Here is a 23087-nt window from a genome sequence, read left to right on the forward strand (position 1 = left end):
GAGATCAGCGGCTCGTATTTTTGGCCTGGGGCAGACTAAGCCTACGAAGCGAGCGTGCTGGACCGCCGTAAACGGTAAGCCCGGCGACAAAAAAAAAAAATCCGAAGAAAAAGAGAGGGGTGCAACACGAGGACTTCCCAGGAGGTCACCCATCCTAGTACTACTCTCGCCCAAACACGCTTAACTGCGGAGTTCTGATGGGATCCGGTGCATTAGTGTTGGTATGATCGCACCCATCAGCATAAGCGCGTTAAATCCTTATAAAGGATCCGAATGCAGCGATGCACTCTAACACCAGGGAGCTGCAGCCCGAGGGCATTTCCAGATCGCCGCCACCAAATCAGCACCCAAAACGAGATCAGCGGCTCGTATTTTTGGCCTGGGGCAGACTAAGCCTACGAAGCGAGCGTGCTGGACCGCCGTAAACGGTAAGCCCGGCGACAAAAAAAAAAAATCCGAAGAAAAAGAGAGGGGTGCAACACGAGGACTTCCCCGGAGGTCACCCATCCTAGTACTACTCTCGCCCAAACACGCTTAACTGCGGAGTTCTGATGGGATCCGGTGCATTAGTGTTGGTATGATCGCACCCATCAGCATAAGCGCGTTAAATCCTTATAAAGGATCCGAATGCAGCGATGGACTCTAACACCAGGGAGCTGCAGCCCGAGGGCATTTCCAGATCGCCGCCACCAAATCAGCACCCAAAACGAGATCAGCGGCTCGTATTTTTGGCCTGGGGCAGACTAAGCCTACGAAGCGAGCGTGCTGGACCGCCGTAAACGGTAAGCCCGGCGACAAAAAAAAAAAATCCGAAGAAAAAGAGAGGGGTGCAACACGAGGACTTCCCAGGAGGTCACCCATCCTAGTACTACTCTCGCCCAAACACGCTTAACTGCGGAGTTCTGATGGGATCCGGTGCATTAGTGTTGGTATGATCGCACCCATCAGCATAAGCGCGTTAAATCCTTATAAAGGATCCGAATGCAGCGATGCACTCTAACACCAGGGAGCTGCAGCCCGAGGGCATTTCCAGATCGCCGCCACCAAATCAGCACCCAAAACGAGATCAGCGCCTCGTATTTTTGGCCTGGGGCAGACCAAGCCTACGAAGCGAGCGTGCTGGACCGCCGTAAACGGTAAGCCCGGCGACAAAAAAAAAAAATCCGAAGAAAAAGAGAGGGGTGCAACACGAGGACTTCCCAGGAGGTCACCCATCCTAGTACTACTCTCGCCCAAACACGCTTAACTGCGGAGTTCTGATGGGATCCGGTGCATTAGTGTTGGTATGATCGCACCCATCAGCATAAGCGCGTTAAATCCTTATAAAGGATCCGAATGCAGCGATGCACTCTAACACCAGGGAGCTGCAGCCCGAGGGCATTTCCAGATCGCCGCCACCAAATCAGCACCCAAAACGAGATCAGCGGCTCGTATTTTTGGCCTGGGGCAGACTAAGCCTACGAAGCGAGCGTGCTGGACCGCCGTAAACGGTAAGCCCGGCGACAAAAAAAAAAAATCCGAAGAAAAAGAGAGGGGTGCAACACGAGGACTTCCCCGGAGGTCACCCATCCTAGTACTACTCTCGCCCAAACACGCTTAACTGCGGAGTTCTGATGGGATCCGGTGCATTAGTGTTGGTATGATCGCACCCATCAGCATAAGCGCGTTAAATCCTTATAAAGGATCCGAATGCAGCGATGCACTCTAACACCAGGGAGCTGCAGCCCGAGGGCATTTCCAGATCGCCGCCACCAAATCAGCACCCAAAACGAGATCAGCGGCTCGTATTTTTGGCCTGGGGCAGACTAAGCCTACGAAGCGAGCGTGCTGGACCGCCGTAAACGGTAAGCCCGGCGACAAAAAAAAAAAATCCGAAGAAAAAGAGAGGGGTGCAACACGAGGACTTCCCAGGAGGTCACCCATCCTAGTACTACTCTCGCCCAAACACGCTTAACTGCGGAGTTCTGATGGGATCCGGTGCATTAGTGTTGGTATGATCGCACCCATCAGCATAAGCGCGTTAAATCCTTATAAAGGATCCGAATGCAGCGATGCACTCTAACACCAGGGAGCTGCAGCCCGAGGGCATTTCCAGATCGCCGCCACCAAATCAGCACCCAAAACGAGATCAGCGGCTCGTATTTTTGGCCTGGGGCAGACTAAGCCTACGAAGCGAGCGTGCTGGACCGCCGTAAACGGTAAGCCCGGCGACAAAAAAAAAAAATCCGAAGAAAAAGAGAGGGGTGCAACACGAGGACTTCCCCGGAGGTCACCCATCCTAGTACTACTCTCGCCCAAACACGCTTAACTGCGGAGTTCTGATGGGATCCGGTGCATTAGTGTTGGTATGATCGCACCCATCAGCATAAGCGCGTTAAATCCTTATAAAGGATCCGAATGCAGCGATGGACTCTAACACCAGGGAGCTGCAGCCCGAGGGCATTTCCAGATCGCCGCCACCAAATCAGCACCCAAAACGAGATCAGCGGCTCGTATTTTTGGCCTGGGGCAGACTAAGCCTACGAAGCGAGCGTGCTGGACCGCCGTAAACGGTAAGCCCGGCGACAAAAAAAAAAAATCCGAAGAAAAAGAGAGGGGTGCAACACGAGGACTTCCCAGGAGGTCACCCATCCTAGTACTACTCTCGCCCAAACACGCTTAACTGCGGAGTTCTGATGGGATCCGGTGCATTAGTGTTGGTATGATCGCACCCATCAGCATACGCGCGTTAAATCCTTATAAAGGATCCGAATGCAGCGATGCACTCTAACACCAGGGAGCTGCAGCCCGAGGGCATTTCCAGATCGCCGCCACCAAATCAGCACCCAAAACGAGATCAGCGGCTCGTATTTTTGGCCTGGGGCAGACTAAGCCTACGAAGCGAGCGTGCTGGACCGCCGTAAACGGTAAGCCCGGCGACAAAAAAAAAAAATCCGAAGAAAAAGAGAGGGGTGCAACACGAGGACTTCCCCGGAGGTCACCCATCCTAGTACTACTCTCGCCCAAACACGCTTAACTGCGGAGTTCTGATGGGATCCGGCGCATTAGTGTTGGTATGATCGCACCCATCAGCATAAGCGCGTTAAATCCTTATAAAGGATCCGAATGCAGCGATGCACTCTAACACCAGGGAGCTGCAGCCTGAGGGCATTTCCAGATCGCCGCCACCAAATCAGCACCCAAAACGAGATCAGCGGCTCGTATTTTTGGCCTGGGGCAGACTAAGCCTACGAAGCGAGCGTGCTGGACCGCCGTAAACGGTAAGCCCGGCGACAAAAAAAAAAAATCCGAAGAAAAAGAGAGGGGTGCAACACGAGGACTTCCCAGGAGGTCACCCATCCTAGTACTACTCTCGCCCAAACACGCTTAACTGCGGAGTTCTGATGGGATCCGGTGCATTAGTGTTGGTATGATCGCACCCATCAGCATAAGCGCGTTAAATCCTTATAAAGGATCCGAATGCAGCGATGCACTCTAACACCAGGGAGCTGCAGCCCGAGGGCATTTCCAGATCGCCGCCACCAAATCAGCACCCAAAACGAGATCAGCGGCTCGTATTTTTGGCCTGGGGCAGACTAAGCCTACGAAGCGAGCGTGCTGGACCGCCGTAAATGGTAAGCCCGGCGACAAAAAAAAAAAATCCGAAGAAAAAGAGAGGGGTGCAACACGAGGACTTCCCAGGAGGTCACCCATCCTAGTACTACTCTCGCCCAAACACGCTTAACTGCGGAGTTCTGATGGGATCCGGTGCATTAGTGTTGGTATGATCGCACCCATCAGCATAAGCGCGTTAAATCCTTATAAAGGATCCGAATGCAGCGATGCACTCTAACACCAGGGAGCTGCAGCCCGAGGGCATTTCCAGATCGCCGCCACCAAATCAGCACCCAAAACGAGATCAGCGGCTCGTATTTTTGGCCTGGGGCAGACTAAGCCTACGAAGCGAGCGTGCTGGACCGCCGTAAACGGTAAGCCCGGCGACAAAAAAAAAAAATCCGAAGAAAAAGAGAGGGGTGCAACACGAGGACTTCCCAGGAGGTCACCCATCCTAGTACTACTCTCGCCCAAACACGCTTAACTGCGGAGTTCTGATGGGATCCGGTGCATTAGTGTTGGTATGATCGCACCCATCAGCATAAGCGCGTTAAATCCTTATAAAGGATCCGAATGCAGCGATGCACTCTAACACCAGGGAGCTGCAGCCCGAGGGCATTTCCAGATCGCCGCCACCAAATCAGCACCCAAAACGAGATCAGCGGCTCGTATTTTTGGCCTGGGGCAGACTAAGCCTACGAAGCGAGCGTGCTGGACCGCCGTAAACGGTAAGCCCGGCGACAAAAAAAAAAAATCCGAAGAAAAAGAGAGGGGTGCAACACGAGGACTTCCCAGGAGGTCACCCATCCTAGTACTACTCTCGCCCAAACACGCTTAACTGCGGAGTTCTGATGGGATCCGGTGCATTAGTGTTGGTATGATCGCACCCATCAGCATAAGCGCGTTAAATCCTTATAAAGGATCCGAATGCAGCGATGCACTCTAACACCAGGGAGCTGCAGCCCGAGGGCATTTCCAGATCGCCGCCACCAAATCAGCACCCAAAACGAGATCAGCGGCTCGTATTTTTGGCCTGGGGCAGACTAAGCCTACGAAGCGAGCGTGCTGGACCGCCGTAAACGGTAAGCCCGGCGACAAAAAAAAAAAATCCGAAGAAAAAGAGAGGGGTGCAACACGAGGACTTCCCCGGAGGTCACCCATCCTAGTACTACTCTCGCCCAAACACGCTTAACTGCGGAGTTCTGATGGGATCCGGTGCATTAGTGTTGGTATGATCGCACCCATCAGCATAAGCGCGTTAAATCCTTATAAAGGATCCGAATGCAGCGATGGACTCTAACACCAGGGAGCTGCAGCCCGAGGGCATTTCCAGATCGCCGCCACCAAATCAGCACCCAAAACGAGATCAGCGGCTCGTATTTTTGGCCTGGGGCAGACTAAGCCTACGAAGCGAGCGTGCTGGACCGCCGTAAACGGTAAGCCCGGCGACAAAAAAAAAAAATCCGAAGAAAAAGAGAGGGGTGCAACACGAGGACTTCCCAGGAGGTCACCCATCCTAGTACTACTCTCGCCCAAACACGCTTAACTGCGGAGTTCTGATGGGATCCGGTGCATTAGTGTTGGTATGATCGCACCCATCAGCATAAGCGCGTTAAATCCTTATAAAGGATCCGAATGCAGCGATGCACTCTAACACCAGGGAGCTGCAGCCCGAGGGCATTTCCAGATCGCCGCCACCAAATCAGCACCCAAAACGAGATCAGCGGCTCGTATTTTTGGCCTGGGGCAGACTAAGCCTACGAAGCGAGCGTGCTGGACCGCCGTAAACGGTAAGCCCGGCGACAAAAAAAAAAAATCCGAAGAAAAAGAGAGGGGTGCAACACGAGGACTTCCCAGGAGGTCACCCATCCTAGTACTACTCTCGCCCAAACACGCTTAACTGCGGAGTTCTGATGGGATCCGGTGCATTAGTGTTGGTATGATCGCACCCATCAGCATAAGCGCGTTAAATCCTTATAAAGGATCCGAATGCAGCGATGCACTCTAACACCAGGGAGCTGCAGCCCGAGGGCATTTCCAGATCGCCGCCACCAAATCAGTACCCAAAACGAGATCAGCGGCTCGTATTTTTGGCCTGGGGCAGACTAAGCCTACGAAGCGAGCGTGCTGGACCGCCGTAAACGGTAAGCCCGGCGACAAAAAAAAAAAATCCGAAGAAAAAGAGAGGGGTGCAACACGAGGACTTCCCCGGAGGTCACCCATCCTAGTACTACTCTCGCCCAAACACGCTTAACTGCGGAGTTCTGATGGGATCCGGTGCATTAGTGTTGGTATGATCGCACCCATCAGCATAAGCGCGTTAAATCCTTATAAAGGATCCGAATGCAGCGATGGACTCTAACACCAGGGAGCTGCAGCCCGAGGGCATTTCCAGATCGCCGCCACCAAATCAGCACCCAAAACGAGATCAGCGGCTCGTATTTTTGGCCTGGGGCAGACTAAGCCTACGAAGCGAGCGTGCTGGACCGCCGTAAACGGTAAGCCCGGCGACAAAAAAAAAAAATCCGAAGAAAAAGAGAGGGGTGCAACACGAGGACTTCCCAGGAGGTCACCCATCCTAGTACTACTCTCGCCCAAACACGCTTAACTGCGGAGTTCTGATGGGATCCGGTGCATTAGTGTTGGTATGATCGCACCCATCAGCATAAGCGCGTTAAATCCTTATAAAGGATCCGAATGCAGCGATGCACTCTAACACCAGGGAGCTGCAGCCCGAGGGCATTTCCAGATCGCCGCCACCAAATCAGCACCCAAAACGAGATCAGCGGCTCGTATTTTTGGCCTGGGGCAGACTAAGCCTACGAAGCGAGCGTGCTGGACCGCCGTAAACGGTAAGCCCGGCGACAAAAAAAAAAAATCCGAAGAAAAAGAGAGGGGTGCAACACGAGGACTTCCCCGGAGGTCACCCATCCTAGTACTACTCTCGCCCAAACACGCTTAACTGCGGAGTTCTGATGGGATCCGGTGCATTAGTGTTGGTATGATCGCACCCATCAGCATAAGCGCGTTAAATCCTTATAAAGGATCCGAATGCAGCGATGGACTCTAACACCAGGGAGCTGCAGCCCGAGGGCATTTCCAGATCGCCGCCACCAAATCAGCACCCAAAACGAGATCAGCGGCTCGTATTTTTGGCCTGGGGCAGACTAAGCCTACGAAGCGAGCGTGCTGGACCGCCGTAAACGGTAAGCCCGGCGACAAAAAAAAAAAATCCGAAGAAAAAGAGAGGGGTGCAACACGAGGACTTCCCAGGAGGTCACCCATCCTAGTACTACTCTCGCCCAAACACGCTTAACTGCGGAGTTCTGATGGGATCCGGTGCATTAGTGTTGGTATGATCGCACCCATCAGCATAAGCGCGTTAAATCCTTATAAAGGATCCGAATGCAGCGATGCACTCTAACACCAGGGAGCTGCAGCCCGAGGGCATTTCCAGATCGCCGCCACCAAATCAGCACCCAAAACGAGATCAGCGGCTCGTATTTTTGGCCTGGGGCAGACTAAGCCTACGAAGCGAGCGTGCTGGACCGCCGTAAACGGTAAGCCCGGCGACAAAAAAAAAAAATCCGAAGAAAAAGAGAGGGGTGCAACACGAGGACTTCCCAGGAGGTCACCCATCCTAGTACTACTCTCGCCCAAACACGCTTAACTGCGGAGTTCTGATGGGATCCGGTGCATTAGTGTTGGTATGATCGCACCCATCAGCATAAGCGCGTTAAATCCTTATAAAGGATCCGAATGCAGCGATGCACTCTAACACCAGGGAGCTGCAGCTCGAGGGCATTTCCAGATCGCCGCCACCAAATCAGCACCCAAAACGAGATCAGCGGCTCGTATTTTTGGCCTGGGGCAGACTAAGCCTACGAAGCGAGCGTGCTGGACCGCCGTAAACGGTAAGCCCGGCGACAAAAAAAAAAAATCCGAAGAAAAAGAGAGGGGTGCAACACGAGGACTTCCCAGGAGGTCACCCATCCTAGTACTACTCTCGCCCAAACACGCTTAACTGCGGAGTTCTGATGGGATCCGGTGCATTAGTGTTGGTATGATCGCACCCATCAGCATAAGCGCGTTAAATCCTTATAAAGGATCCGAATGCAGCGATGCACTCTAACACCAGGGAGCTGCAGCCCGAGGGCATTTCCAGATCGCCGCCACCAAATCAGCACCCAAAACGAGATCAGCGGCTCGTATTTTTGGCCTGGGGCAGACTAAGCCTACGAAGCGAGCGTGCTGGACCGCCGTAAACGGTAAGCCCGGCGACAAAAAAAAAAAATCCGAAGAAAAAGAGAGGGGTGCAACACGAGGACTTCCCCGGAGGTCACCCATCCTAGTACTACTCTCGCCCAAACACGCTTAACTGCGGAGTTCTGATGGGATCCGGTGCATTAGTGTTGGTATGATCGCACCCATCAGCATAAGCGCGTTAAATCCTTATAAAGGATCCGAATGCAGCGATGCACTCTAACACCAGGGAGCTGCAGCCCGAGGGCATTTCCAGATCGCCGCCACCAAATCAGCACCCAAAACGAGATCAGCGGCTCGTATTTTTGGCCTGGGGCAGACTAAGCCTACGAAGCGAGCGTGCTGGACCGCCGTAAACGGTAAGCCCGGCGACAAAAAAAAAAAATCCGAAGAAAAAGAGAGGGGTGCAACACGAGGACTTCCCAGGAGGTCACCCATCCTAGTACTACTCTCGCCCAAACACGCTTAACTGCGGAGTTCTGATGGGATCCGGTGCATTAGTGTTGGTATGATCGCACCCATCAGCATAAGCGCGTTAAATCCTTATAAAGGATCCGAATGCAGCGATGCACTCTAACACCAGGGAGCTGCAGCCCGAGGGCATTTCCAGATCGCCGCCACCAAATCAGCACCCAAAACGAGATCAGCGGCTCGTATTTTTGGCCTGGGGCAGACTAAGCCTACGAAGCGAGCGTGCTGGACCGCCGTAAACGGTAAGCCCGGCGACAAAAAAAAAAAATCCGAAGAAAAAGAGAGGGGTGCAACACGAGGACTTCCCAGGAGGTCACCCATCCTAGTACTACTCTCGCCCAAACACGCTTAACTGCGGAGTTCTGATGGGATCCGGTGCATTAGTGTTGGTATGATCGCACCCATCAGCATAAGCGCGTTAAATCCTTATAAAGGATCCGAATGCAGCGATGCACTCTAACACCAGGGAGCTGCAGCCCGAGGGCATTTCCAGATCGCCGCCACCAAATCAGCACCCAAAACGAGATCAGCGGCTCGTATTTTTGGCCTGGGGCAGACTAAGCCTACGAAGCGAGCGTGCTGGACCGCCGTAAACGGTAAGCCCGGCGACAAAAAAAAAAAATCCGAAGAAAAAGAGAGGGGTGCAACACGAGGACTTCCCCGGAGGTCACCCATCCAAGTACTACTCTCGCCCAAACACGCTTAACTGCGGAGTTCTGATGGGATCCGGTGCATTAGTGTTGGTATGATCGCACCCATCAGCATAAGCGCGTTAAATCCTTATAAAGGATCCGAATGCAGCGATGCACTCTAACACCAGGGAGCTGCAGCCCGAGGGCATTTCCAGATCGCCGCCACCAAATCAGCACCCAAAACGAGATTAGCGGCTCGTATTTTTGGCCTGGGGCAGACTAAGCCTACGAAGCGAGCGTGCTGGACCGCCGTAAACGGTAAGCCCGGCGACAAAAAAAAAAATCCGAAGAAAAAGAGAGGGGTGCAACACGAGGACTTCCCAGGAGGTCACCCATCCTAGTACTACTCTCGCCCAAACACGCTTAACTGCGGAGTTCTGATGGGATCCGGTGCATTAGTGTTGGTATGATCGCACCCATCAGCATAAGCGCGTTAAATCCTTATAAAGGATCCGAATGCAGCGATGCACTCTAACACCAGGGAGCTGCAGCCCGAGGGCATTTCCAGATCGCCGCCACCAAATCAGCACCCAAAACGAGATCAGCGGCTCGTATTTTTGGCCTGGGGCAGACTAAGCCTACGAAGCGAGCGTGCTGGACCGCCGTAAACGGTAAGCCCGGCGACAAAAAAAAAAATCCGAAGAAAAAGAGAGGGGTGCAACACGAGGACTTCCCCGGAGGTCACCCATCCTAGTACTACTCTCGCCCAAACACGCTTAACTGCGGAGTTCTGATGGGATCCGGTGCATTAGTGTTGGTATGATCGCACCCATCAGCATAAGCGCGTTAAATCCTTATAAAGGATCCGAATGCAGCGATGGACTCTAACACCAGGGAGCTGCAGCCCGAGGGCATTTCCAGATCGCCGCCACCAAATCAGCACCCAAAACGAGATCAGCGGCTCGTATTTTTGGCCTGGGGCAGACTAAGCCTACGAAGCGAGCGTGCTGGACCGCCGTAAACGGTAAGCCCGGCGACAAAAAAAAAAAATCCGAAGAAAAAGAGAGGGGTGCAACACGAGGACTTCCCAGGAGGTCACCCATCCTAGTACTACTCTCGCCCAAACACGCTTAACTGCGGAGTTCTGATGGGATCCGGTGCATTAGTGTTGGTATGATCGCACCCATCAGCATAAGCGCGTTAAATCCTTATAAAGGATCCGAATGCAGCGATGCACTCTAACACCAGGGAGCTGCAGCCCGAGGGCATTTCCAGATCGCCGCCACCAAATCAGCACCCAAAACGAGATCAGCGGCTCGTATTTTTGGCCTGGGGCAGACTAAGCCTACGAAGCGAGCGTGCTGGACCGCCGTAAACGGTAAGCCCGGCGACAAAAAAAAAAAATCCGAAGAAAAAGAGAGGGGTGCAACACGAGGACTTCCCAGGAGGTCACCCATCCTAGTACTACTCTCGCCCAAACACGCTTAACTGCGGAGTTCTGATGGGATCCGGTGCATTAGTGTTGGTATGATCGCACCCATCAGCATAAGCGCGTTAAATCCTTATAAAGGATCCGAATGCAGCGATGCACTCTAACACCAGGGAGCTGCAGCTCGAGGGCATTTCCAGATCGCCGCCACCAAATCAGCACCCAAAACGAGATCAGCGGCTCGTATTTTTGGCCTGGGGCAGACTAAGCCTACGAAGCGAGCGTGCTGGACCGCCGGAAACGGTAAGCCCGGCGACAAAAAAAAAAAATCCGCAGAAAAAGAGAGGGGTGCAACACGAGGACTTCCCAGGAGGTCACCCATCCTAGTACTACTCTCGCCCAAACACGCTTAACTGCGGAGTTCTGATGGGATCCGGTGCATTAGTGTTGGTATGATCGCACCCATCAGCATAAGCGCGTTAAATCCTTATAAAGGATCCGAATGCAGCGATGCACTCTAACACCAGGGAGCTGCAGCCCGAGGGCATTTCCAGATCGCCGCCACCAAATCAGCACCCAAAACGAGATCAGCGGCTCGTATTTTTGGCCTGGGGCAGACTAAGCCTACGAAGCGAGCGTGCTGGACCGCCGTAAACGGTAAGCCCGGCGACAAAAAAAAAAAATCCGAAGAAAAAGAGAGGGGTGCAACACGAGGACTTCCCAGGAGGTCACCCATCCTAGTACTACTCTCGCCCAAACACGCTTAACTGCGGAGTTCTGATGGGATCCGGTGCATTAGTGTTGGTATGATCGCACCCATCAGCATAAGCGCGTTAAATCCTTATAAAGGATCCGAATGCAGCGATGCACTCTAACACCAGGGAGCTGCAGCCCGAGGGCATTTCCAGATCGCCGCCACCAAATCAGCACCCAAAACGAGATCAGCGGCTCGTATTTTTGGCCTGGGGCAGACTAAGCCTACGAAGCGAGCGTGCTGGACCGCCGTAAACGGTAAGCCCGGCGACAAAAAAAAAAAATCCGAAGAAAAAGAGAGGGGTGCAACACGAGGACTTCCCCGGAGGTCACCCATCCTAGTACTACTCTCGCCCAAACACGCTTAACTGCGGAGTTCTGATGGGATCCGGTGCATTAGTGTTGGTATGATCGCACCCATCAGCATAAGCGCGTTAAATCCTTATAAAGGATCCGAATGCAGCGATGGACTCTAACACCAGGGAGCTGCAGCCCGAGGGCATTTCCAGATCGCCGCCACCAAATCAGCACCCAAAACGAGATCAGCGGCTCGTATTTTTGGCCTGGGGCAGACTAAGCCTACGAAGCGAGCGTGCTGGACCGCCGTAAACGGTAAGCCCGGCGACAAAAAAAAAAAATCCGAAGAAAAAGAGAGGGGTGCAACACGAGGACTTCCCAGGAGGTCACCCATCCTAGTACTACTCTCGCCCAAACACGCTTAACTGCGGAGTTCTGATGGGATCCGGTGCATTAGTGTTGGTATGATCGCACCCATCAGCATAAGCGCGTTAAATCCTTATAAAGGATCCGAATGCAGCGATGCACTCTAACACCAGGGAGCTGCAGCCCGAGGGCATTTCCAGATCGCCGCCACCAAATCAGCACCCAAAACGAGATCAGCGGCTCGTATTTTTGGCCTGGGGCAGACTAAGCCTACGAAGCGAGCGTGCTGGACCGCCGTAAACGGTAAGCCCGGCGACAAAAAAAAAAAATCCGAAGAAAAAGAGAGGGGTGCAACACGAGGACTTCCCAGGAGGTCACCCATCCTAGTACTACTCTCGCCCAAACACGCTTAACTGCGGAGTTCTGATGGGATCCGGTGCATTAGTGTTGGTATGATCGCACCCATCAGCATAAGCGCGTTAAATCCTTATAAAGGATCCGAATGCAGCGATGCACTCTAACACCAGGGAGCTGCAGCCCGAGGGCATTTCCAGATCGCCGCCACCAAATCAGCACCCAAAACGAGATCAGCGGCTCGTATTTTTGGCCTGGGGCAGACTAAGCCTACGAAGCGAGCGTGCTGGACCGCCGTAAACGGTAAGCCCGGCGACAAAAAAAAAAAATCCGAAGAAAAAGAGAGGGGTGCAACACGAGGACTTCCCCGGAGGTCACCCATCCTAGTACTACTCTCGCCCAAACACGCTTAACTGCGGAGTTCTGATGGGATCCGGTGCATTAGTGTTGGTATGATCGCACCCATCAGCATAAGCGCGTTAAATCCTTATAAAGGATCCGAATGCAGCGATGGACTCTAACACCAGGGAGCTGCAGCCCGAGGGCATTTCCAGATCGCCGCCACCAAATCAGCACCCAAAACGAGATCAGCGGCTCGTATTTTTGGCCTGGGGCAGACTAAGCCTACGAAGCGAGCGTGCTGGACCGCCGTAAACGGTAAGCCCGGCGACAAAAAAAAAAAATCCGAAGAAAAAGAGAGGGGTGCAACACGAGGACTTCCCAGGAGGTCACCCATCCTAGTACTACTCTCGCCCAAACACGCTTAACTGCGGAGTTCTGATGGGATCCGGTGCATTAGTGTTGGTATGATCGCACCCATCAGCATAAGCGCGTTAAATCCTTATAAAGGATCCGAATGCAGCGATGCACTCTAACACCAGGGAGCTGCAGCCCGAGGGCATTTCCAGATCGCCGCCACCAAATCAGCACCCAAAACGAGATCAGCGGCTCGTATTTTTGGCCTGGGGCAGACTAAGCCTACGAAGCGAGCGTGCTGGACCGCCGTAAACGGTAAGCCCGGCGACAAAAAAAAAAAATCCGAAGAAAAAGAGAGGGGTGCAACACGAGGACTTCCCAGGAGGTCACCCATCCTAGTACTACTCTCGCCCAAACACGCTTAACTGCGGAGTTCTGATGGGATCCGGTGCATTAGTGTTGGTATGATCGCACCCATCAGCATAAGCGCGTTAAATCCTTATAAAGGATCCGAATGCAGCGATGCACTCTAACACCAGGGAGCTGCAGCCCGAGGGCATTTCCAGATCGCCGCCACCAAATCAGCACCCAAAACGAGATCAGCGGCTCGTATTTTTGCCCTGGGGCAGACTAAGCCTACGAAGCGAGCGTGCTGGACCGCCGTAAACGGTAAGCCCGGCGACAAAAAAAAAAAATCCGAAGAAAAAGAGAGGGGTGCAACACGAGGACTTCCCCGGAGGTCACCCATCCTAGTACTACTCTCGCCCAAACACGCTTAACTGCGGAGTTCTGATGGGATCCGGTGCATTCGTGTTGGTATGATCGCACCCATCAGCATAAGCGCGTTAAATCCTTATAAAGGATCCGAATGCAGCGATGGACTCTAACACCAGGGAGCTGCAGCCCGAGGGCATTTCCAGATCGCCGCCACCAAATCAGCACCCAAAACGAGATCAGCGGCTCGTATTTTTGGCCTGGGGCAGACTAAGCCTACGAAGCGAGCGTGCTGGACCGCCGTAAACGGTAAGCCCGGCGACAAAAAAAAAAAATCCGAAGAAAAAGAGAGGGGTGCAACACGAGGACTTCCCAGGAGGTCACCCATCCTAGTACTACTCTCGCCCAAACACGCTTAACTGCGGAGTTCTGATGGGATCCGGTGCATTAGTGTTGGTATGATCGCACCCATCAGCATAAGCGCGTTAAATCCTTATAAAGGATCCGAATGCAGCGATGCACTCTAACACCAGGGAGCTGCAGCCCGAGGGCATTTCCAGATCGCCGCCACCAAATCAGCACCCAAAACGAGATCAGCGGCTCGTATTTTTGGCCTGGGGCAGACTAAGCCTACGAAGCGAGCGTGCTGGACCGCCGTAAACGGTAAGCCCGGCGACAAAAAAAAAAAATCCGAAGAAAAAGAGAGGGGTGCAACACGAGGACTTCCCAGGAGGTCACCCATCCTAGTACTACTCTCGCCCAAACACGCTTAACTGCGGAGTTCTGATGGGATCCGGTGCATTAGTGTTGGTATGATCGCACCCATCAGCATAAGCGCGTTAAATCCTTATAAAGGATCCGAATGCAGCGATGCACTCTAACACCAGGGAGCTGCAGCCCGAGGGCATTTCCAGATCGCCGCCACCAAATCAGCACCCAAAACGAGATCAGCGGCTCGTATTTTTGGCCTGGGGCAGACTAAGCCTACGAAGCGAGCGTGCTGGACCGCCGTAAACGGTAAGCCCGGCGACAAAAAAAAAAAATCCGAAGAAAAAGAGAGGGGTGCAACACGAGGACTTCCCCGGAGGTCACCCATCCTAGTACTACTCTCGCCCAAACACGCTTAACTGCGGAGTTCTGATGGGATCCGGTGCATTAGTGTTGGTATGATCGCACCCATCAGCATAAGCGCGTTAAATCCTTATAAAGGATCCGAATGCAGCGATGCACTCTAACACCAGGGAGCTGCAGCCCGAGGGCATTTCCAGATCGCCGCCACCAAATCAGCACCCAAAACGAGATCAGCGGCTCGTATTTTTGGCCTGGGGCAGACTAAGCCTACGAAGCGAGCGTGCTGGACCGCCGTAAACGGTAAGCCCGGCGACAAAAAAAAAAATCCGAAGAAAAAGAGAGGGGTGCAACACGAGGACTTCCCAGGAGGTCACCCATCCTAGTACTACTCTCGCCCAAACACGCTTAACTGCGGAGTTCTGATGGGATCCGGTGCATTAGTGTTGGTATGATCGCACCCATCAGCATAAGCGCGTTAAATCCTTATAAAGGATCCGAATGCAGCGATGCACTCTAACACCAGGGAGCTGCAGCCCGAGGGCATTTCCAGATCGCCGCCACCAAATCAGCACCCAAAACGAGATCAGCGGCTCGTATTTTTGGCCTGGGGCAGACTAAGCCTACGAAGCGAGCGTGCTGGACCGCCGTAAACGGTAAGCCCGGCGACAAAAAAAAAAAATCCGAAGAAAAAGAGAGGGGTGCAACACGAGGACTTCCCAGGAGGTCACCCATCCTAGTACTACTCTCGCCCAAACACGCTTAACTGCGGAGTTCTGATGGGATCCGGTGCATTAGTGTTGGTATGATCGCACCCATCAGCATAAGCGCGTTAAATCCTTATAAAGGATCCGAATGCAGCGATGCACTCTAACACCAGGGAGCTGCAGCCCGAGGGCATTTCCAGATCGCCGCCACCAAATCAGCACCCAAAACGAGATCAGCGGCTCGTATTTTTGGCCTGGGGCAGACTAAGCCTACGAAGCGAGCGTGCTGGACCGCCGTAAACGGTAAGCCCGGCGACAAAAAAAAAAAATCCGAAGAAAAAGAGAGGGGTGCAACACGAGGACTTCCCAGGAGGTCACCCATCCTAGTACTACTCTCGCCCAAACACTCTTAACTGCGGAGTTCTGATGGGATCCGGTGCATTAGTGTTGGTATGATCGCACCCATCAGCATAAGCGCGTTAAATCCTTATAAAGGATCCGAATGCAGCGATGCACTCTAACACCAGGGAGCTGCAGCCCGAGGGCATTTCCAGATCGCCGCCACCAAATCAGCACCCAAAACGAGATCAGCGGCTCGTATTTTTGGCCTGGGGCAGACTAAGCCTACGAAGCGAGCGTGCTGGACCGCCGTAAACGGTAAGCCCGGCGACAAAAAAAAAAATCCGAAGAAAAAGAGAGGGGTGCAACACGAGGACTTCCCCGGAGGTCACCCATCCTAGTACTACTCTCGCCCAAACACGCTTAACTGCGGAGTTCTGATGGGATCCGGTGCATTAGTGTTGGTATGATCGCACCCATCAGCATAAGCGCGTTAAATCCTTATAAAGGATCCGAATGCAGCGATGGACTCTAACACCAGGGAGCTGCAGCCCGAGGGCATTTCCAGATCGCCGCCACCAAATCAGCACCCAAAACGAGATCAGCGGCTCGTATTTTTGGCCTGGGGCAGACTAAGCCTACGAAGCGAGCGTGGTGGACCGCCGTAAACGGTAAGCCCGGCGACAAAAAAAAAAAATCCGAAGAAAAAGAGAGGGGTGCAACACGAGGACTTCCCAGGAGGTCACCCATCCTAGTACTACTCTCGCCCAAACACGCTTAACTGCGGAGTTCTGATGGGATCCGGTGCATTAGTGTTGGTATGATCGCACCCATCAGCATAAGCGCGTTAAATCCTTATAAAGGATCCGAATGCAGCGATGCACTCTAACACCAGGGAGCTGCAGCCCGAGGGCATTTCTAGATCGCCGCCACCAAATCAGCACCCAAAACGAGATCAGCGGCTCGTATTTTTGGCCTGGGGCAGACTAAGCCTACGAAGCGAGCGTGCTGGACCGCCGTAAACGGTAAGCCCGGCGACAAAAAAAAAAAATCCGAAGAAAAAGAGAGGGGTGCAACACGAGGACTTCCCAGGAGGTCACCCATCCTAGTACTACTCTCGCCCAAACACGCTTAACTGCGGAGTTCTGATGGGATCCGGTGCATTAGTGTTGGTATGATCGCACCCATCAGCATAAGCGCGTTAAATCCTTATAAAGGATCCGAATGCAGCGATGCACTCTAACACCAGGGAGCTGCAGCCCGAGGGCATTTCCAGATCGCCGCCACCAAATCAGCACCCAAAACGAGATCAGCGGCTCGTATTTTTGGCCTGGGGCAGACTAAGCCTACGAAGCGAGCGTGCTGGACCGCCGTAAACGGTAAGCCCGGCGACAAAAAAAAAAAATCCGAAGAAAAAGAGAGGGGTGCAACACGAGGACTTCCCCGGAGGTCACCCATCCTAGTACTACTCTCGCCCAAACACGCTTAACTGCGGAGTTCTGATGGGATCCGGTGCATTAGTGTTGGTATGATCGCACCCATCAGCATAAGCGCGTTAAATCCTTATAAAGGATCCGAATGCAGCGATGGACTCTAACACCAGGGAGCTGCAGCCCGAGGGCATTTCCAGATCGCCGCCACCAAATCAGCACCCAAAACGAGATCAGCGGCTCGTATTTTTGGCCTGGGGCAGACTAAGCCTACGAAGCGAGCGTGCTGGACCGCCGTAAACGGTAAGCCCGGCGACAAAAAAAAAAAATCCGAAGAAAAAGAGAGGGGTGCAACACGAGGACTTCCCAGGAGGTCACCCATCCTAGTACTACTCTCGCCCAAACACGCTTAACTGCGGAGTTCTGATGGGATCCGGTGCATTAGTGTTGGTATGATCGCACCCATCAGCATAAGCGCGTTAAATCCTTATAAAGGATCCGAATGCAGCGATGCACTCTAACACCAGGGAGCTGCAGCCCGAGGGCATTTCCAGATCGCCGCCACCAAATCAGCACCCAAAACGAGATCAGCGGCTCGTATTTTTGGCCTGGGGCAGACTAAGCCTACGAAGCGAGCGTGCTGGACCGCCGTAAACGGTAAGCCCGGCGACAAAAAAAAAAAATCCGAAGAAAAAGAGAGGGGTGCAACACGAGGACTTCCCAGGAGGTCACCCATCCTAGTACTACTCTCGCCCAAACACGCTTAACTGCGGAGTTCTGATGGGATCCGGTGCATTAGTGTTGGTATGATCGCACCCATCAGCATAAGCGCGTTAAATCCTTATAAAGGATCCGAATGCAGCGATGCACTCTAACACCAGGGAGCTGCAGCCCGAGGGCATTTCCAGATCGCCGCCACCAAATCAGCACCCAAAACGAGATCAGCGGCTCGTATTTTTGGCCTGGGGCAGACTAAGCCTACGAAGCGAGCGTGCTGGACCGCCGTAAACGGTAAGCCCGGCGACAAAAAAAAAAAATCCGAAGAAAAAGAGAGGGGTGCAACACGAGGACTTCCCAGGAGGTCACCCATCCTAGTACTACTCTCGCCCAAACACGCTTAACTGCGGAGTTCTGATGGGATCCGGTGCATTAGTGTTGGTATGATCGCACCCATCAGCATAAGCGCGTTAAATCCTTATAAAGGATCCGAATGCAGCGATGCACTCTAACACCAGGGAGCTGCAGCCCGAGGGCATTTCCAGATCGCCGCCACCAAATCAGCACCCAAAACGAGATCAGCGGCTCGTATTTTTGGCCTGGGGCAGACTAAGCCTACGAAGCGAGCGTGCTGGACCGCCGTAAACGGTAAGCCCGGCGACAAAAAAAAAAAATCCGAAGAAAAAGAGAGGGGTGCAACACGAGGACTTCCCAGGAGGTCACCCATCCTAGTACTACTCTCGCCCAAACACGCTTAACTGCGGAGTTCTGATGGGATCCGGTGCATTAGTGTTGGTATGATCGCACCCATCAGCATAAGCGCGTTAAATCCTTATAAAGGATCCGAATGCAGCGATGGACTCTAACACCAGGGAGCTGCAGCCCGAGGGCATTTCCAGATCGCCGCCACCAAATCAGCACCCAAAACGAGATCAGCGGCTCGTATTTTTGGCCTGGGGCAGACTAAGCCTACGAAGCGAGCGTGCTGGACCGCCGTAAACGGTAAGCCCGGCGACAAAAAAAAAAAATCCGAAGAAAAAGAGAGGGGTGCAACACGAGGACTTCCCAGGAGGTCACCCATCCTAGTACTACTCTCGCCCAAACACGCTTAACTGCGGAGTTCTGATGGGATCCGGTGCATTAGTGTTGGTATGATCGCACCCATCAGCATAAGCGCGTTAAATCCTTATAAAGGATCCGAATGCAGCGATGCACTCTAACACCAGGGAGCTGCAGCCCGAGGGCATTTCCAGATCGCCGCCACCAAATCAGCACCCAAAACGAGATCAGCGGCTCGTATTTTTGGCCTGGGGCAGACTAAGCCTACGAAGCGAGCGTGCTGGACCGCCGTAAACGGTAAGCCCGGCGACAAAAAAAAAAAATCCGAAGAAAAAGAGAGGGGTGCAACACGAGGACTTCCCAGGAGGTCACCCATCCTAGTACTACTCTCGCCCAAACACGCTTAACTGCGGAGTTCTGATGGGATCCGGTGCATTAGTGTTGGTATGATCGCACCCATCAGCATAAGCGCGTTAAATCCTTATAAAGGATCCGAATGCAGCGATGCACTCTAACACCAGGGAGCTGCAGCCCGAGGGCATTTCCAGATCGCCGCCACCAAATCAGCACCCAAAACGAGATCAGCGGCTCGTATTTTTGGCCTGGGGCAGACTAAGCCTACGAAGCGAGCGTGCTGGACCGCCGTAAACGGTAAGCCCGGCGACAAAAAAAAAAAATCCGAAGAAAAAGAGAGGGGTGCAACACGAGGACTTCCCCGGAGGTCACCCATCCTAGTACTACTCTCGCCCAAACACGCTTAACTGCGGAGTTCTGATGGGATCCGGTGCATTAGTGTTGGTATGATCGCACCCATCAGCATAAGCGCGTTAAATCCTTATAAAGGATCCGAATGCAGCGATGGACTCTAACACCAGGGAGCTGCAGCCCGAGGGCATTTCCAGATCGCCGCCACCAAATCAGCACCCAAAACGAGATCAGCGGCTCGTATTTTTGGCCTGGGGCAGACTAAGCCTACGAAGCGAGCGTGCTGGACCGCCGTAAACGGTAAGCCCGGCGACAAAAAAAAAAAATCCGAAGAAAAAGAGAGGGGTGCAACACGAGGACTTCCCAGGAGGTCACCCATCCTAGTACTACTCTCGCCCAAACACGCTTAACTGCGGAGTTCTGATGGGATCCGGTGCATTAGTGTTGGTATGATCGCACCCATCAGCATAAGCGCGTTAAATCCTTATAAAGGATCCGAATGCAGCGATGCACTCTAACACCAGGGAGCTGCAGCCCGAGGGCATTTCCAGATCGCCGCCACCAAATCAGCACCCAAAACGAGATCAGCGGCTCGTATTTTTGGCCTGGGGCAGACTAAGCCTACGAAGCGAGCGTGCTGGACCGCCGTAAACGGTAAGCCCGGCGACAAAAAAAAAAAATCCGAAGAAAAAGAGAGGGGTGCAACACGAGGACTTCCCAGGAGGTCACCCATCCTAGTACTACTCTCGCCCAAACACGCTTAACTGCGGAGTTCTGATGGGATCCGGTGCATTAGTGTTGGTATGATCGCACCCATCAGCATAAGCGCGTTAAATCCTTATAAAGGATCCGAATGCAGCGATGCACTCTAACACCAGGGAGCTGCAGCCCGAGGGCATTTCCAGATCGCCGCCACCAAATCAGCACCCAAAACGAGATCAGCGGCTCGTATTTTTGGCCTGGGGCAGACTAAGCCTACGAAGCGAGCGTGCTGGACCGCCGTAAACGGTAAGCCCGGCGACAAAAAAAAAAAATCCGAAGAAAAAGAGAGGGGTGCAACACGAGGACTTCCCCGGAGGTCACCCATCCTAGTACTACTCTCGCCCAAACACGCTTAACTGCGGAGTTCTGATGGGATCCGGTGCATTAGTGTTGGTATGATCGCACCCATCAGCATAAGCGCGTTAAATCCTTATAAAGGATCCGAATGCAGCGATGCACTCTAACACCAGGGAGCTGCAGCCCGAGGGCATTTCCAGATCGCCGCCACCAAATCAGCACCCAAAACGAGATCAGCGGCTCGTATTTTTGGCCTGGGGCAGACTAAGCCTACGAAGCGAGCGTGCTGGACCGCCGTAAACGGTAAGCCCGGCGACAAAAAAAAAAAATCCGAAGAAAAAGAGAGGGGTGCAACACGAGGACTTCCCAGGAGGTCACCCATCCTAGTACTACTCTCGCCCAAACACGCTTAACTGCGGAGTTCTGTTGGGATCCGGTGCATTAGTGTTGGTATGATCGCACCCATCAGCATAAGCGCGTTAAATCCTTATAAAGGATCCGAATGCAGCGATGCACTCTAACACCAGGGAGCTGCAGCCCGAGGGCATTTCCAGATCGCCGCCACCAAATCAGCACCCAAAACGAGATCAGCGGCTCGTATTTTTGGCCTGGGGCAGACTAAGCCTACGAAGCGAGCGTGCTGGACCGCCGTAAACGGTAAGCCCGGCGACAAAAAAAAAAAATCCGAAGAAAAAGAGAGGGGTGCAACACGAGGACTTCCCCGGAGGTCACCCATCCTAGTACTACTCTCGCCCAAACACGCTTAACTGCGGAGTTCTGATGGGATCCGGTGCATTAGTGTTGGTATGATCGCACCCATCAGCATAAGCGCGTTAAATCCTTATAAAGGATCCGAATGCAGCGATGGACTCTAACACCAGGGAGCTGCAGCCCGAGGGCATTTCCAGATCGCCGCCACCAAATCAGCACCCAAAACGAGATCAGCGGCTCGTATTTTTGGCCTGGGGCAGACTAAGCCTACGAAGCGAGCGTGGTGGACCGCCGTAAACGGTAAGCCCGGCGACAAAAAAAAAAAATCCGAAGAAAAAGAGAGGGGTGCAACACGAGGACTTCCCAGGAGGTCACCCATCCTAGTACTACTCTCGCCCAAACACGCTTAACTGCGGAGTTCTGATGGGATCCGGTGCATTAGTGTTGGTATGATCGCACCCATCAGCATAAGCGCGTTAAATCCTTATAAAGGATCCGAATGCAGCGATGCACTCTAACACCAGGGAGCTGCAGCCCGAGGGCATTTCTAGATCGCCGCCACCAAATCAGCACCCAAAACGAGATCAGCGGCTCGTATTTTTGGCCTGGGGCAGACTAAGCCTACGAAGCGAGCGTGCTGGACCGCCGTAAACGGTAAGCCCGGCGACAAAAAAAAAAAATCCGAAGAAAAAGAGAGGGGTGCAACACGAGGACTTCCCAGGAGGTCACCCATCCTAGTACTACTCTCGCCCAAACACGCTTAACTGCGGAGTTCTGATGGGATCCGGTGCATTAGTGTTGGTATGATCGCACCCATCAGCATAAGCGCGTTAAATCCTTATAAAGGATCCGAATGCAGCGATGCACTCTAACACCAGGGAGCTGCAGCCCGAGGGCATTTCCAGATCGCCGCCACCAAATCAGCACCCAAAACGAGATCAGCGGCTCGTATTTTTGGCCTGGGGCAGACTAAGCCTACGAAGCGAGCGTGCTGGACCGCCGTAAACGGTAAGCCCGGCGACAAAAAAAAAAAATCCGAAGAAAAAGAGAGGGGTGCAACACGAGGACTTCCCCGGAGGTCACCCATCCTAGTACTACTCTCGCCCAAACACGCTTAACTGCGGAGTTCTGATGGGATCCGGTGCATTAGTGTTGGTATGATCGCACCCATCAGCATAAGCGCGTTAAATCCTTATAAAGGATCCGAATGCAGCGATGGACTCTAACACCAGGGAGCTGCAGCCCGAGGGCATTTCCAGATCGCCGCCACCAAATCAGCACCCAAAACGAGATCAGCGGCTCGTATTTTTGGCCTGGGGCAGACTAAGCCTACGAAGCGAGCGTGCTGGACCGCCGTAAACGGTAAGCCCGGCGACAAAAAAAAAAAATCCGAAGAAAAAGAGAGGGGTGCAACACGAGGACTTCCCAGGAGGTCACCCATCCTAGTACTACTCTCGCCCAAACACGCTTAACTGCGGAGTTCTGATGGGATCCGGTGCATTAGTGTTGGTATGATCGCACCCATCAGCATAAGCGCGTTAAATCCTTATAAAGGATCCGAATGCAGCGATGCACTCTAACACCAGGGAGCTGCAGCCCGAGGGCATTTCCAGATCGCCGCCACCAAATCAGCACCCAAAACGAGATCAGCGGCTCGTATTTTTGGCCTGGGGCAGACTAAGCCTACGAAGCGAGCGTGCTGGACCGCCGTAAACGGTAAGCC

General features: G+C 53.2%; 65 non-coding genes across 65 annotated transcripts; all 65 read right to left on the bottom strand.

Moving 5' to 3' along the window:
• Positions 1-116: 116 nt before the first annotated feature.
• On the bottom strand, positions 117-235 carry LOC126729450 (5S ribosomal RNA). Its single transcript, XR_007656773.1, has one exon. It is a non-coding gene; the product is annotated as a 5S ribosomal RNA (ribosomal RNA).
• A 235-nt stretch (positions 236-470) lies between these two features.
• Positions 471-589, bottom strand: LOC126730964 (5S ribosomal RNA). The gene has a single exon (XR_007658226.1). It is a non-coding gene; the product is annotated as a 5S ribosomal RNA (ribosomal RNA).
• Positions 590-824: 235 nt separating this feature from the next.
• LOC126729452 (5S ribosomal RNA) lies at positions 825-943 on the bottom strand. Its single transcript, XR_007656775.1, has one exon. It is a non-coding gene; the product is annotated as a 5S ribosomal RNA (ribosomal RNA).
• A 235-nt stretch (positions 944-1178) lies between these two features.
• Positions 1179-1297, bottom strand: LOC126729453 (5S ribosomal RNA). The gene has a single exon (XR_007656776.1). It is a non-coding gene; the product is annotated as a 5S ribosomal RNA (ribosomal RNA).
• Positions 1298-1532: 235 nt separating this feature from the next.
• On the bottom strand, positions 1533-1651 carry LOC126730965 (5S ribosomal RNA). The gene has a single exon (XR_007658227.1). It is a non-coding gene; the product is annotated as a 5S ribosomal RNA (ribosomal RNA).
• A 235-nt stretch (positions 1652-1886) lies between these two features.
• On the bottom strand, positions 1887-2005 carry LOC126729454 (5S ribosomal RNA). The gene has a single exon (XR_007656777.1). It is a non-coding gene; the product is annotated as a 5S ribosomal RNA (ribosomal RNA).
• Positions 2006-2240: 235 nt separating this feature from the next.
• LOC126730967 (5S ribosomal RNA) lies at positions 2241-2359 on the bottom strand. The gene has a single exon (XR_007658229.1). It is a non-coding gene; the product is annotated as a 5S ribosomal RNA (ribosomal RNA).
• Positions 2360-2594: 235 nt separating this feature from the next.
• On the bottom strand, positions 2595-2713 carry LOC126729455 (5S ribosomal RNA). The gene has a single exon (XR_007656778.1). It is a non-coding gene; the product is annotated as a 5S ribosomal RNA (ribosomal RNA).
• A 235-nt stretch (positions 2714-2948) lies between these two features.
• LOC126731426 (5S ribosomal RNA) lies at positions 2949-3067 on the bottom strand. The gene has a single exon (XR_007658673.1). It is a non-coding gene; the product is annotated as a 5S ribosomal RNA (ribosomal RNA).
• A 235-nt stretch (positions 3068-3302) lies between these two features.
• Positions 3303-3421, bottom strand: LOC126729456 (5S ribosomal RNA). The gene has a single exon (XR_007656779.1). It is a non-coding gene; the product is annotated as a 5S ribosomal RNA (ribosomal RNA).
• Positions 3422-3656: 235 nt separating this feature from the next.
• Positions 3657-3775, bottom strand: LOC126729457 (5S ribosomal RNA). The gene has a single exon (XR_007656780.1). It is a non-coding gene; the product is annotated as a 5S ribosomal RNA (ribosomal RNA).
• Positions 3776-4010: 235 nt separating this feature from the next.
• On the bottom strand, positions 4011-4129 carry LOC126729458 (5S ribosomal RNA). The gene has a single exon (XR_007656781.1). It is a non-coding gene; the product is annotated as a 5S ribosomal RNA (ribosomal RNA).
• A 235-nt stretch (positions 4130-4364) lies between these two features.
• Positions 4365-4483, bottom strand: LOC126729459 (5S ribosomal RNA). Its single transcript, XR_007656782.1, has one exon. It is a non-coding gene; the product is annotated as a 5S ribosomal RNA (ribosomal RNA).
• A 235-nt stretch (positions 4484-4718) lies between these two features.
• LOC126730968 (5S ribosomal RNA) lies at positions 4719-4837 on the bottom strand. Its single transcript, XR_007658230.1, has one exon. It is a non-coding gene; the product is annotated as a 5S ribosomal RNA (ribosomal RNA).
• Positions 4838-5072: 235 nt separating this feature from the next.
• LOC126729460 (5S ribosomal RNA) lies at positions 5073-5191 on the bottom strand. Its single transcript, XR_007656783.1, has one exon. It is a non-coding gene; the product is annotated as a 5S ribosomal RNA (ribosomal RNA).
• A 235-nt stretch (positions 5192-5426) lies between these two features.
• LOC126729461 (5S ribosomal RNA) lies at positions 5427-5545 on the bottom strand. The gene has a single exon (XR_007656784.1). It is a non-coding gene; the product is annotated as a 5S ribosomal RNA (ribosomal RNA).
• A 235-nt stretch (positions 5546-5780) lies between these two features.
• LOC126730969 (5S ribosomal RNA) lies at positions 5781-5899 on the bottom strand. The gene has a single exon (XR_007658231.1). It is a non-coding gene; the product is annotated as a 5S ribosomal RNA (ribosomal RNA).
• Positions 5900-6134: 235 nt separating this feature from the next.
• Positions 6135-6253, bottom strand: LOC126729464 (5S ribosomal RNA). Its single transcript, XR_007656786.1, has one exon. It is a non-coding gene; the product is annotated as a 5S ribosomal RNA (ribosomal RNA).
• Positions 6254-6488: 235 nt separating this feature from the next.
• Positions 6489-6607, bottom strand: LOC126730970 (5S ribosomal RNA). Its single transcript, XR_007658232.1, has one exon. It is a non-coding gene; the product is annotated as a 5S ribosomal RNA (ribosomal RNA).
• Positions 6608-6842: 235 nt separating this feature from the next.
• On the bottom strand, positions 6843-6961 carry LOC126729465 (5S ribosomal RNA). Its single transcript, XR_007656787.1, has one exon. It is a non-coding gene; the product is annotated as a 5S ribosomal RNA (ribosomal RNA).
• Positions 6962-7196: 235 nt separating this feature from the next.
• Positions 7197-7315, bottom strand: LOC126729466 (5S ribosomal RNA). Its single transcript, XR_007656788.1, has one exon. It is a non-coding gene; the product is annotated as a 5S ribosomal RNA (ribosomal RNA).
• Positions 7316-7550: 235 nt separating this feature from the next.
• LOC126729467 (5S ribosomal RNA) lies at positions 7551-7669 on the bottom strand. Its single transcript, XR_007656789.1, has one exon. It is a non-coding gene; the product is annotated as a 5S ribosomal RNA (ribosomal RNA).
• Positions 7670-7904: 235 nt separating this feature from the next.
• LOC126730971 (5S ribosomal RNA) lies at positions 7905-8023 on the bottom strand. Its single transcript, XR_007658233.1, has one exon. It is a non-coding gene; the product is annotated as a 5S ribosomal RNA (ribosomal RNA).
• A 235-nt stretch (positions 8024-8258) lies between these two features.
• On the bottom strand, positions 8259-8377 carry LOC126729468 (5S ribosomal RNA). Its single transcript, XR_007656790.1, has one exon. It is a non-coding gene; the product is annotated as a 5S ribosomal RNA (ribosomal RNA).
• A 235-nt stretch (positions 8378-8612) lies between these two features.
• Positions 8613-8731, bottom strand: LOC126729469 (5S ribosomal RNA). The gene has a single exon (XR_007656791.1). It is a non-coding gene; the product is annotated as a 5S ribosomal RNA (ribosomal RNA).
• Positions 8732-8966: 235 nt separating this feature from the next.
• Positions 8967-9085, bottom strand: LOC126731300 (5S ribosomal RNA). The gene has a single exon (XR_007658551.1). It is a non-coding gene; the product is annotated as a 5S ribosomal RNA (ribosomal RNA).
• A 234-nt stretch (positions 9086-9319) lies between these two features.
• On the bottom strand, positions 9320-9438 carry LOC126729470 (5S ribosomal RNA). Its single transcript, XR_007656792.1, has one exon. It is a non-coding gene; the product is annotated as a 5S ribosomal RNA (ribosomal RNA).
• A 234-nt stretch (positions 9439-9672) lies between these two features.
• On the bottom strand, positions 9673-9791 carry LOC126730972 (5S ribosomal RNA). Its single transcript, XR_007658234.1, has one exon. It is a non-coding gene; the product is annotated as a 5S ribosomal RNA (ribosomal RNA).
• A 235-nt stretch (positions 9792-10026) lies between these two features.
• LOC126729471 (5S ribosomal RNA) lies at positions 10027-10145 on the bottom strand. The gene has a single exon (XR_007656793.1). It is a non-coding gene; the product is annotated as a 5S ribosomal RNA (ribosomal RNA).
• Positions 10146-10380: 235 nt separating this feature from the next.
• Positions 10381-10499, bottom strand: LOC126729472 (5S ribosomal RNA). The gene has a single exon (XR_007656794.1). It is a non-coding gene; the product is annotated as a 5S ribosomal RNA (ribosomal RNA).
• Positions 10500-10734: 235 nt separating this feature from the next.
• On the bottom strand, positions 10735-10853 carry LOC126729473 (5S ribosomal RNA). The gene has a single exon (XR_007656795.1). It is a non-coding gene; the product is annotated as a 5S ribosomal RNA (ribosomal RNA).
• A 235-nt stretch (positions 10854-11088) lies between these two features.
• Positions 11089-11207, bottom strand: LOC126729475 (5S ribosomal RNA). Its single transcript, XR_007656797.1, has one exon. It is a non-coding gene; the product is annotated as a 5S ribosomal RNA (ribosomal RNA).
• Positions 11208-11442: 235 nt separating this feature from the next.
• Positions 11443-11561, bottom strand: LOC126730974 (5S ribosomal RNA). The gene has a single exon (XR_007658235.1). It is a non-coding gene; the product is annotated as a 5S ribosomal RNA (ribosomal RNA).
• A 235-nt stretch (positions 11562-11796) lies between these two features.
• Positions 11797-11915, bottom strand: LOC126729476 (5S ribosomal RNA). The gene has a single exon (XR_007656798.1). It is a non-coding gene; the product is annotated as a 5S ribosomal RNA (ribosomal RNA).
• A 235-nt stretch (positions 11916-12150) lies between these two features.
• Positions 12151-12269, bottom strand: LOC126729477 (5S ribosomal RNA). Its single transcript, XR_007656799.1, has one exon. It is a non-coding gene; the product is annotated as a 5S ribosomal RNA (ribosomal RNA).
• A 235-nt stretch (positions 12270-12504) lies between these two features.
• On the bottom strand, positions 12505-12623 carry LOC126730975 (5S ribosomal RNA). The gene has a single exon (XR_007658236.1). It is a non-coding gene; the product is annotated as a 5S ribosomal RNA (ribosomal RNA).
• Positions 12624-12858: 235 nt separating this feature from the next.
• Positions 12859-12977, bottom strand: LOC126729479 (5S ribosomal RNA). Its single transcript, XR_007656800.1, has one exon. It is a non-coding gene; the product is annotated as a 5S ribosomal RNA (ribosomal RNA).
• A 235-nt stretch (positions 12978-13212) lies between these two features.
• LOC126729480 (5S ribosomal RNA) lies at positions 13213-13331 on the bottom strand. The gene has a single exon (XR_007656801.1). It is a non-coding gene; the product is annotated as a 5S ribosomal RNA (ribosomal RNA).
• Positions 13332-13566: 235 nt separating this feature from the next.
• LOC126730568 (5S ribosomal RNA) lies at positions 13567-13685 on the bottom strand. Its single transcript, XR_007657838.1, has one exon. It is a non-coding gene; the product is annotated as a 5S ribosomal RNA (ribosomal RNA).
• Positions 13686-13920: 235 nt separating this feature from the next.
• On the bottom strand, positions 13921-14039 carry LOC126729481 (5S ribosomal RNA). Its single transcript, XR_007656802.1, has one exon. It is a non-coding gene; the product is annotated as a 5S ribosomal RNA (ribosomal RNA).
• Positions 14040-14274: 235 nt separating this feature from the next.
• LOC126729482 (5S ribosomal RNA) lies at positions 14275-14393 on the bottom strand. The gene has a single exon (XR_007656803.1). It is a non-coding gene; the product is annotated as a 5S ribosomal RNA (ribosomal RNA).
• A 235-nt stretch (positions 14394-14628) lies between these two features.
• LOC126730976 (5S ribosomal RNA) lies at positions 14629-14747 on the bottom strand. Its single transcript, XR_007658237.1, has one exon. It is a non-coding gene; the product is annotated as a 5S ribosomal RNA (ribosomal RNA).
• A 234-nt stretch (positions 14748-14981) lies between these two features.
• Positions 14982-15100, bottom strand: LOC126729483 (5S ribosomal RNA). Its single transcript, XR_007656804.1, has one exon. It is a non-coding gene; the product is annotated as a 5S ribosomal RNA (ribosomal RNA).
• Positions 15101-15335: 235 nt separating this feature from the next.
• LOC126729484 (5S ribosomal RNA) lies at positions 15336-15454 on the bottom strand. The gene has a single exon (XR_007656805.1). It is a non-coding gene; the product is annotated as a 5S ribosomal RNA (ribosomal RNA).
• Positions 15455-15689: 235 nt separating this feature from the next.
• LOC126731536 (5S ribosomal RNA) lies at positions 15690-15808 on the bottom strand. The gene has a single exon (XR_007658781.1). It is a non-coding gene; the product is annotated as a 5S ribosomal RNA (ribosomal RNA).
• A 234-nt stretch (positions 15809-16042) lies between these two features.
• On the bottom strand, positions 16043-16161 carry LOC126730977 (5S ribosomal RNA). The gene has a single exon (XR_007658238.1). It is a non-coding gene; the product is annotated as a 5S ribosomal RNA (ribosomal RNA).
• A 235-nt stretch (positions 16162-16396) lies between these two features.
• Positions 16397-16515, bottom strand: LOC126729485 (5S ribosomal RNA). Its single transcript, XR_007656806.1, has one exon. It is a non-coding gene; the product is annotated as a 5S ribosomal RNA (ribosomal RNA).
• A 235-nt stretch (positions 16516-16750) lies between these two features.
• LOC126729487 (5S ribosomal RNA) lies at positions 16751-16869 on the bottom strand. The gene has a single exon (XR_007656808.1). It is a non-coding gene; the product is annotated as a 5S ribosomal RNA (ribosomal RNA).
• A 235-nt stretch (positions 16870-17104) lies between these two features.
• LOC126730979 (5S ribosomal RNA) lies at positions 17105-17223 on the bottom strand. Its single transcript, XR_007658240.1, has one exon. It is a non-coding gene; the product is annotated as a 5S ribosomal RNA (ribosomal RNA).
• Positions 17224-17458: 235 nt separating this feature from the next.
• Positions 17459-17577, bottom strand: LOC126729488 (5S ribosomal RNA). Its single transcript, XR_007656809.1, has one exon. It is a non-coding gene; the product is annotated as a 5S ribosomal RNA (ribosomal RNA).
• Positions 17578-17812: 235 nt separating this feature from the next.
• On the bottom strand, positions 17813-17931 carry LOC126729489 (5S ribosomal RNA). The gene has a single exon (XR_007656810.1). It is a non-coding gene; the product is annotated as a 5S ribosomal RNA (ribosomal RNA).
• A 235-nt stretch (positions 17932-18166) lies between these two features.
• LOC126729490 (5S ribosomal RNA) lies at positions 18167-18285 on the bottom strand. The gene has a single exon (XR_007656811.1). It is a non-coding gene; the product is annotated as a 5S ribosomal RNA (ribosomal RNA).
• A 235-nt stretch (positions 18286-18520) lies between these two features.
• On the bottom strand, positions 18521-18639 carry LOC126729491 (5S ribosomal RNA). Its single transcript, XR_007656812.1, has one exon. It is a non-coding gene; the product is annotated as a 5S ribosomal RNA (ribosomal RNA).
• A 235-nt stretch (positions 18640-18874) lies between these two features.
• Positions 18875-18993, bottom strand: LOC126729492 (5S ribosomal RNA). The gene has a single exon (XR_007656813.1). It is a non-coding gene; the product is annotated as a 5S ribosomal RNA (ribosomal RNA).
• A 235-nt stretch (positions 18994-19228) lies between these two features.
• Positions 19229-19347, bottom strand: LOC126729493 (5S ribosomal RNA). Its single transcript, XR_007656814.1, has one exon. It is a non-coding gene; the product is annotated as a 5S ribosomal RNA (ribosomal RNA).
• Positions 19348-19582: 235 nt separating this feature from the next.
• LOC126730980 (5S ribosomal RNA) lies at positions 19583-19701 on the bottom strand. The gene has a single exon (XR_007658241.1). It is a non-coding gene; the product is annotated as a 5S ribosomal RNA (ribosomal RNA).
• Positions 19702-19936: 235 nt separating this feature from the next.
• On the bottom strand, positions 19937-20055 carry LOC126729495 (5S ribosomal RNA). The gene has a single exon (XR_007656815.1). It is a non-coding gene; the product is annotated as a 5S ribosomal RNA (ribosomal RNA).
• A 235-nt stretch (positions 20056-20290) lies between these two features.
• On the bottom strand, positions 20291-20409 carry LOC126729496 (5S ribosomal RNA). The gene has a single exon (XR_007656816.1). It is a non-coding gene; the product is annotated as a 5S ribosomal RNA (ribosomal RNA).
• A 235-nt stretch (positions 20410-20644) lies between these two features.
• LOC126730981 (5S ribosomal RNA) lies at positions 20645-20763 on the bottom strand. The gene has a single exon (XR_007658242.1). It is a non-coding gene; the product is annotated as a 5S ribosomal RNA (ribosomal RNA).
• A 235-nt stretch (positions 20764-20998) lies between these two features.
• Positions 20999-21117, bottom strand: LOC126731334 (5S ribosomal RNA). Its single transcript, XR_007658582.1, has one exon. It is a non-coding gene; the product is annotated as a 5S ribosomal RNA (ribosomal RNA).
• A 235-nt stretch (positions 21118-21352) lies between these two features.
• LOC126730982 (5S ribosomal RNA) lies at positions 21353-21471 on the bottom strand. Its single transcript, XR_007658243.1, has one exon. It is a non-coding gene; the product is annotated as a 5S ribosomal RNA (ribosomal RNA).
• A 235-nt stretch (positions 21472-21706) lies between these two features.
• Positions 21707-21825, bottom strand: LOC126729497 (5S ribosomal RNA). Its single transcript, XR_007656817.1, has one exon. It is a non-coding gene; the product is annotated as a 5S ribosomal RNA (ribosomal RNA).
• Positions 21826-22060: 235 nt separating this feature from the next.
• LOC126729499 (5S ribosomal RNA) lies at positions 22061-22179 on the bottom strand. Its single transcript, XR_007656819.1, has one exon. It is a non-coding gene; the product is annotated as a 5S ribosomal RNA (ribosomal RNA).
• A 235-nt stretch (positions 22180-22414) lies between these two features.
• Positions 22415-22533, bottom strand: LOC126730983 (5S ribosomal RNA). Its single transcript, XR_007658244.1, has one exon. It is a non-coding gene; the product is annotated as a 5S ribosomal RNA (ribosomal RNA).
• Positions 22534-22768: 235 nt separating this feature from the next.
• On the bottom strand, positions 22769-22887 carry LOC126729500 (5S ribosomal RNA). Its single transcript, XR_007656820.1, has one exon. It is a non-coding gene; the product is annotated as a 5S ribosomal RNA (ribosomal RNA).
• Positions 22888-23087: the final 200 nt, after the last annotated feature.

The sequence above is a fragment of the Quercus robur genome, chromosome 5, assembly GCF_932294415.1.
Source record: "Quercus robur chromosome 5, dhQueRobu3.1, whole genome shotgun sequence".
Lineage (NCBI taxonomy): Eukaryota > Viridiplantae > Streptophyta > Magnoliopsida > Fagales > Fagaceae > Quercus > Quercus robur.